Source organism: Anticarsia gemmatalis, chromosome 18, assembly GCF_050436995.1.
Source record: "Anticarsia gemmatalis isolate Benzon Research Colony breed Stoneville strain chromosome 18, ilAntGemm2 primary, whole genome shotgun sequence".
Taxonomy (NCBI): Eukaryota; Metazoa; Arthropoda; class Insecta; order Lepidoptera; family Erebidae; genus Anticarsia; species Anticarsia gemmatalis.
Genome location: NC_134762.1, coordinates 10,475,643 through 10,484,809, shown reverse-complemented (window position 1 = coordinate 10,484,809; position 9,167 = coordinate 10,475,643). Strand labels below are relative to the sequence as shown.

The 9,167-nt window shown below is 34.2% G+C and overlaps 1 non-coding gene across 1 annotated transcript; it reads right to left on the bottom strand.

Moving 5' to 3' along the window:
* Window positions 1-512: 512 nt before the first annotated feature.
* Window positions 513-594, bottom strand: TRNAS-GCU (transfer RNA serine (anticodon GCU)). Its single transcript has one exon. It is a non-coding gene; the product is annotated as a tRNA-Ser (tRNA).
* Window positions 595-9,167: the final 8,573 nt, after the last annotated feature.

Here is a 9,167-nt window from a genome sequence, read left to right as displayed (position 1 = left end):
TAATTTTATACTTAGTCTATACAAAAAGTAAAATTTTACAAAATATTTTGCTCAAGAATTTTTCAAGATATTATTAGTACCTAGTTTCACTTTTGCTTAAATTTATAAACTTTAAATATCTATTCAAGGTAACTAAAGTTTTACTCAGATTTCAATTATTCTGAAAGTCTCTTTACAATTTCATTACCTAGGCTGTAATCTAGTTAAAATATAGTTTCTACCTGAAATTTAAACGTCGTTTAATATTGTAATTGGTGATAATTCAGGTAGAAAATTAACTTTATTTTGGTAGATGTTTAATTCATATAACACGAAGTTTAAGTAAAGTAATAAAGATATAATAATATAATAAGTTTTATAAAGTTGAATAGTCATTTAAATTGACAATACAAGAAATATGTTTAAGACCTTCGGTCAAGTTTGAAAATATGTCCTTTCGTTTAAATTCCAAAAAAAAACTTGATCTAACGTTTAAATAAAAGTAAATTGGTTAAAAACAAAAATCCAACTATCGACGAGGATGGGATTCGAACCCACGCGTGCAGAGCACATTGGATTAGCAGTCCAACGCCTTAACCTCTCGGCCACCTCGTCTTATATGTCAACTGACCGAATTTCCAAGCCGTATTTTATTTAAATACTTTCTACTTGAGTGTATTAACAAACCTAGAATACACAAGCTTTGTACCTACCTAATTATAAAGTCTATGTTTCGAGTTTTGTTCTTGCTTAATGGCCCAATGAAATAATAATTTAACCCATTGATGTCCCACTGCTGGGCAAAGGTCTCCTCCCAGAACGAGGGAGGGGTTACGCCTTGAGTTCACTACGCTGGCCAACTGCGGGTAGGGGTCTTGCATACCTTCAAGAACTGTTCTAAAGAACTCTCAGGCATGCAAGGTTGCATCATGATGTTTACCTTTACCGTTAGAGCAAGTGATAATTATATCTAATACACACATAACTTTGTCATTGTCAAGTCATTGATGTGTGCCTCGGGTTCGAACCTGCAACCACTTTACCACTCGGTATCAACATACACCACTCGGCCATCACTGCTCATCAAAAGAAATAGGGACTCATTTTTTAATACATGTTTAAAACATAATAGGATACGGGAATTAACGCGAACACGCATCTTACCTCGTCGTAGACCACGGCGAGTGCAACCTGCGTCGTAAGGTTGGGCATTTTAAGAAAAAATGCGTATTCACGTTAATTCCCGTATCCTATTATATATTAAACATGCAACGCAAGAGTTAAAAGTTATGATGTTTAAACACATATTTATGGGGTCTTAATGTCAACTCTCCTAATTTGATTAGCAGGAAACAAACAGTTGATACTATAGCTGTATAGCTACTTACATTATCCAAGTCTTCCCAGAACCTAGAAGCACAAAGCCGACATAATCCGACCACCATCTGCAAAACACAGTAACAGTATTACTCAGTTTTTTATTAGTTCCTAAACTTCATTCAATTCACGGCAAGGTCTAAACTTTTGCGGCCGAAGGATCTTATTACAGAGGGTTTGTCGCTATTTTCATTTAGAAATTCAAAGGTCTATTTACCTAACTACTGGGGTCCTAATAATAGATGCAAACGAGGTCCATGTTCCGCCATTTTGTTAACGTTTGTAGGGTCAAGAGACTTGTGGTTAAGGCCTAAGCTTTGTTCGAAATGTCTTGAATATTTTGTTAGTTGATCTTTGTAAGATGTTGGGTATCTGATAATCTTAGATATCATAACTTTTGTGTTTCATGTTTAATATATCCTACTGATATTATAAATGCGAAAGTTTGTGAGTATGTATGCATGTATGTATCGATGTTTGTTACTCTTTCACGCCAATACTACTGATCCGATTACGATGAAATAAATAGGTATATACGTAGCTGAAGACCCAGAATAACACATAGGCTACTTTTTATCCCGGAGTTCCCAAGGGATCGGGATTTACACGGGAAGGGTTTCCACGCGGACGAAGTCGTGGGCGGCATCTAGTTATCAATAATCCTTGTAGAATATATTATTCATACATTTTAAAATGTGAAGATACAATCCCGTCTATTTTACACTAGCTGACCCGCGCAACTTCGCTTGCGTCACATAAGAGAGAATGGGTCAACATTTTCCCCGTTTTTGTAACATTTTTCACTGGTACTCTGTTCCAATTGGTAGTAGCGTGATGATATATAGCCTATAACCTTCCTCGATAAATGGACTATCTAACACTGAAAGAATTTTTCAAATCGGACCGGTAGTTTCTGAGATTAGCGCGTTCAAACAAACAAACAAACTCTTCAGCTTTATAATATTAGTATAGATAGATAACAGAAATACCTCAGCTTCGCGCAAGGTATACACGTGCTATCCTATTCCAACGTCTTACGTGTAGGTATTAGATTTTCAGTCGTTATCAAAGGATATCTATGTACGACAGCTTACGGCGGTTGCAAACATACAACGAATAAATCCGTAGAGCAACTTTGAATAGGTTTGTATTGCTTGAATGGCTTGAGGCATATCAATATGCTATAATCTTTCATAGTTTCAAATAGAAACTATGAAAGATTATAGCATATTGATACATTTTATATAATATCAATATTTCTGATGATCTTAAAACTGTTTTTTTATTGCTTAAAAAGGTGACTGCTTGAAAATTGGAAAGCTACTTGCCTAGCAGTGGTAGAGTAATGATTTAAATTGATTTATGTATTAATAAATACCTCTTCCTGGAATGAGGGAGGAGTTTGGTCTTGAGCTCATCACGCTGGCTACGATTGGGAACTTTATATACCTTTAGCAAGTCTTACAAGAATAAAAAAGTAAGATTTTTCACCTACGATATTTACTTTTAAAAACAAGTGATAATTATTTCTTAAACACATATTGAGAATTTATTCATGTGTGACCCTGGCTTGCCTTGCCTTGGAACCAAACCCTTCAACCACTTACTTCTGAATACCGGAACTCACGAAAGAAAAACCTTTTATTAAAAATACTATTCCTTCTTCTAATTCCTTGATGTTATCTAAGTATCTGTTGAAATTTACTCAGTAGATTGTGATATCAAGGACTGTACGAAGGTCACTCGAGACAAAAGGATTGGCGCAATGCGGCCACCTGCCGTTTACAGACATCGCATACGATACACACGTACATTTTGATATAGATTTTAGTGATGGGTTGATCGGCTTATGATGTCATATGCTTAGTTACGAATAGGGTAGCATTTTTGAGCAATTTTTAACGACATTCTGATAAACCAATATTTTTGTTTTCAATACATACAAGAGCGATTCTAAATGAGGGAGTTCCCAAGGAAAAAAGAACAAATGACAGGGTAGGCAGAGACCGAAGAATGTCTCTTGCAACGATTTTTACAAACTTCCCTTGCCACATTCACATCCATACATTTTGTTATACAGGTCTTAATTTGGTTTTATCGAAAGAACTAAAAAACACACAGAATTTAATGTTCCAAGAAAATGTAATTGACGTTCTTGCTAAAAATATCATGTCATTTCTGGTAAAAATTCAAATTACTCTTATACTAAAAATAATAGTTTAATACTTAAAAAGTATCGTAGAAAGATTGAGCAAAAAGGACAAAAAAGATTATTGAAAATAAAATTTATTGTTGAGGAGTAAACCCGTTACCACTTTTCACTGTAAAAACAAGTTAAATAAACACCTTAAACTCAACCTAACCTATAATAAAGAACACTTCAAACTACCGCCATCTACCGGCCACTTAACGAACTAACACAAAAGACACACGGCTCCAATAAGCGAAGGTATCTATTACAAACTGCCTTATAACAGCGTCACTACTCTTTACACTATTAATATCAAAACTTTGATCAAAAGACCAAGTTTCCCAATCGCTGTCCCCCTTTTGTCTCACCAAAATTAATGGTGGTAGCGGAAACAAGGATGCTGTAAAGTATTGCAAGTATTTGTACTCAGTTTTTATGGCCTTACTTGGTAGTTGGAATTTTAGGCTCTTTGGGAGTCTAGAAAAGAAGGTGTAGTTTTTGGGGATAATTGGTAGATAAAGTCTATTTAGAGGAAAGAGTTTGTTTCGTCATATAATTATTGATCTCGGGATTTAAATTTTTCTTTAGTTAAGAGGGGTTACACTTACCAAGATTTTTGATAAAATATTATTTTCGAAGGTGTCCTATAGCACCGCTGAAGCAAAATTTCTATTTATAGTGCAATTTCTTTTCAAAACCACCTTGCTAATTATTCTTGTTTTAATAATGTCGCTTACAAATCACTAGAAGATGACATCAAACCAAAAAGTTATTGACATTTTCGAGACTTGATATTTAATAAAGTTGCACTTGCCTACCCAGTAGTTTTATTGTATAAGGTACACTCAAGTACAGTCCCAACTATTAGTAAACCGCAAAATACCAAGCCTCACATCCCCAATGCACCAAAATTTCAATCTTGCCTTAATATCAAGCTAATAATCTTGGAGCCGGCAGTATTTCAGTACGAAGTACGATATTATCCGACCATGTAGATTTACGCCTCGGCTTATACGATACTGCACATATTGGGTCCTATTCAATTCTGCTGTGAAATACGAACGCGGGGGATTTCGTATACCTGCTACAATTTGAGGTTAAAAATTGGATTATATTGAGTGAAAATTTCTTGGATTTGGTTATGAGATTGGTGGATTATTTTCTCGTTGTCTGATTAAAATAGATTGCTTAGGATTGGAGATAAATTAGATTTTTCTTCGGATTATTATTTCATTGGAATGTAAGACTTCAGTTTTTAAGCAAAAAGTGGGATTTACACCCTGTTTCCGAAGTGCATTTAGCGGTAGTTTATTCAATATCAATATGGAATAGCGTGTAAGCTAATATTAACATGACAGTTTGAATAGATAAACTACCGTTAAATGTGCCTCAGAAACCGGGCACTAGTGGGCCATTAGTGACGGTATGTGAAAATATTGAATGTGCAAGCCTATCGGCGACACACATAATTATGGTGTTCTGTCATTGCAAGGACGCTAAGTGCAACCTGTTTGAAATGTCATGTAAATTAAAGTAAAAATGCATATTCGCGTTTATCCTTGTGAAGTTGTTAGTAATTTTAATTTCTAATATCCAGTTTCTAAGGTACATTTAACGGTAGTTTACCTATTCAATAGCGTTTAAGCTCATATAGACATGACAGTTTGAGTAGATAAAATACCGCTAAATATGCCTCAGAAACTAGTGAGTCATTGGTGACGGTACGTGGAAATATTGAATATGCAAGCCGATGACACTCATACGGTCCCTTGTTCAAACCTGTTTGAAATGTCGCGCAAATTAAAATAAAAATGCACATTTGTGTTTATCTTCGTGCAGTTTTCGGTAATCTGATTTTCTAACTGAGCTTTATAAGGAGTTTTTTTTTCTGTTTATACGAACTTTTTTAGTTCGTATAAACAGAAAAAAAAAATCCTAATAATGCCATTGGCGTAAATCTTAAGTCTACTTTTTGTGTAATGAATGACTTTGCAATTCATTTCTATTAGTAAACGACCTGACCGTGTCTCAGATTAACGATTTTCTAAAACGTTTGAAAACAGTTTTATTTTCACATTATAAATGTTTTCGGTTTGAATAATGGTTCGTTAAAACGTTGAAAGTAAACCCGCACACATTTAAGATTATATAGATTGATTAATGGTCTTGAAACTAGTAAAACCTTACAAAAAATCAAAATGAGATTAAGTGCCTTTGTGGCGCGGTTCTTACTGTAACCGACTGCTGATCACGAGGTCTTAGGTTCGATTCCCCGGTCGGACAAAGTAAGGTCTTTACTATTTTACTTACATTCGAATGTTTCTCAATAGTAGCCCGGAGTTTAGTAATATGCCCGGTTAATGGGAATAAGCTTGCTCCGTATTACATAGCACTAACATTGTTAATGGCGAAACATGAGTGTACATACATACACCATTTTAGTCATAGCTCTCTGCCTAAACCTTTGGCTATAACAAGCGTGATAATATGAATGTATTAAAAGCCGATTATTCGAGCACTATTTGCCACAGGAAAATTCTAGTGTGTCCATTAATAAAAAAATGTGAAATACAAATTCGAGCTGAAATAAATGTGTTTTTCTTTTTTTTTGGCTTACCCTCTCATTGTCGTTTGCCAGTTGCCAGTTTGAATTGTATTGTGGCGATAGAAACACATTTTGAGTGCCATTCAAAACTCTTTTGTAGTATACCTACTGGTTTTGTTGACAAGATGTATGAAAAATGCTACCGTCTGACTATCGGGGTTCATGAGATACAGCCTGGTTGGTGACAGACAGACATATGGCAAAGTTACAGCAATAGTGTCCCGTTTTAACCCTTAGAGTACGGAACCCTAAAAGACAGAAGAAAGTGGTTCCAGGTTATCCTCATGAAAAAAGGAGTGATTTTATGTCAAAACGTAAGGCCATAATTATTAAGAATAATATTATAAGCTACTGACACATAACTCACTTTAAACTCTTATGAGAGAAACGACAACGCATCGGCTAGTAATATTTTTAATAGGTGAGTGCATTAATTAAATCTTTCAAGTGTTTCAGTATTAATGAAAACAGGTGGATTATCTCAACGTGTCGAGTAATTACGTTTGTTATATGTCAGGCTATAAAGTATTTTAATAACACCCACTCAAACGGTAAAATTTATTAGTGAAGTGTATGAGATTTCTTGATTATCATTTAAGTAGCCTGTGGCGCAGAGGTTACGATACACCGATACCATTGCGAACAGAGATCGTGGGTTCGATTCCCATGCGGAACAATTTTATTGTTTGTGCGATCCACAAACAATTGTTTCGGGGCTGGTTTTACTTTGTGTCCTTTGTTTGTAGGTTTGCAAAAGTCCCTACGACACAAGAGCTATTATACATTCTTAGTGAGTAAGGTGTCTTTAAAAAAGTTTCATTATTTTTGGTCGGATTCAAAAGATTCCTGATTGAAAATCTGCATGATTTCTTGAAGCACCAGAGAAGACATTGAGGAAATATCCTATTTTATCTTCACAATAGCAGAAAGTCTTTCAAGTATTATGAAAAATAATTATAATAAATTGTATGAAAAAACAAATTTGCCTTTACTACACAAATGCCAAAAAGCGGCTTTAGCAGTTACTAAAAATATGTTTGAAGAAACTGGCCGTTTCACAGTAATCAACGCTTAGTTAAAAACAATAGCAGATCATCATAAAAATCATAATGTAGCAAGTAGCTGCATTGCAGTTGTACGCTAATGAACGCTCGGACACCACTGAATGCTAATGTCCTCAATTTGTACTATTATCAACGCTTTTCAAAGTATGAGGCACTCATAGTTGTGCTCACCGGACGGTAAACGATCTGTGGGTTAAGCAACTGTTGGTGCGGTCATTTTATGGATGGGTGACCGGGTATTTGAACTGGGCGTCTCCGTGCTTAGGAAGGCACGTAAAATGTCGGTCCCGGTTGTTGTCAATTAAGATATCAGTCGTTAAGCCATATCAAAGTTCTTTGGGGCGGCTTGAACAATTTTGACCCTAGATTGACCATTAACCAAACTTCCCTTTATACAAAAAAGTACGATTGAAACACTGACAGTGTATATACATATTTTTGAAGCTGCCTTTGTTACATATAAATGTGCTAACTAGTTAATAAGTTAAGGTTGTATTTCATGTGTAACAAAAAATAGATGGTTTAAATATATTTTTGGGCGTATATAAAATCCCGTAACAAATGACTGCCTATGACATTGCTAGAATAAAAAAAAATATATATGACAGTTGTTAAATAAAAGATCAAAGAATGGAGACAGGACCAGCAGTTGCAAATAATGCCGAACCAGAATAAAAATTGTTTTTAGAATAGACTGGATTTATCACTTGTTCAGTTGCCATGTTACAAGCTCTGTTGAGTTAGAAATCAGAGGACCTGCTTGTCGTAATAAACCTATAGTTTATTGAAATTTATCATTGGTTAAAATATATATATAAAACATAAATTGATGAAACTTTTGTTCAACAATTAGCAAGCGTAGGTCTTAAATTTATAAAAATGGCTTCAGTAATTACGTAATTTTTGGCTCTACGCAAAGTACGGTAACCGTGGCATAAAGTAAATTATAATAAAGTTTATTGTGAACATTAAACATCTATTCCTCAGAGGTTTGTTGTTTCATTTTGCTTTGCGCCGTCTCGCCATTTTACGTTTATGTAAATATATTCCACGTTCTCTGCAGTCATTATTTATTTTAATGTATTATTCATTTATTTATGTTTAGTTTAATTATACTAAATAGGGGTAAATGCCAACACTTTTTGAAATTTGACTGTAGTTTTTTTTTAATTAATCGTGAAAAAGATTTGTTAAAATATTAATGGTATACAATACTTATGTTGGCATAGAACAATGGAGTAGCCCATGGCAGTAAAACCTGTAACAAAGCAAGTTAAAGACGGATTTATATTCCCTATACAAATATACACTTGATGGCACAAGCGTTATTCATTCATACCAAATTCATGATGAAATAAAAAAAAATGTGAATCACAGCCGTCTCTGGAAAACTAGCTTGTCAAAGTTTTTTTTTACTATCTTAGTACTTAAGAATACAAATGATCTTTGAGGCCCCAAACTATCCAAGTATACTCTAGTACCATATTGAAACTAAGTAATGTATGTATACTCGTATTCTGAAGGATTTTCACACAAATTAAATTCATAATACACATTTGAAGCACTTATTGTGGTCTGCTTTACATTCGTAGTTTCCTACATTTAAGTTTGAATAATTAAATATCTCGCTCCATTCAAAGCACCTTTGTTTTAGAAATTTAATATTACTGTACGTGAATTTTTGAATTTATTTTTCGTTTCCGCCTATTGTAGGAAAAGTTAATTTGTAACAAAAGTTTTTTAACACAGGCAAATTTTTAAAAACTATGTAGTTCGGTGAAAATTTCTACTTCTCATTATTTACATTCTGCTAACTTAGATATTGTTAAATTTTAATCATGTCACGGAATGAAAATGAATAACTTGTTTACCTCTGACAGCACAGTCGTTCATTCAGTGGGATAATTTTTCTGATTCGCACACAGGAATAAATATTTGGGTAATCCACATA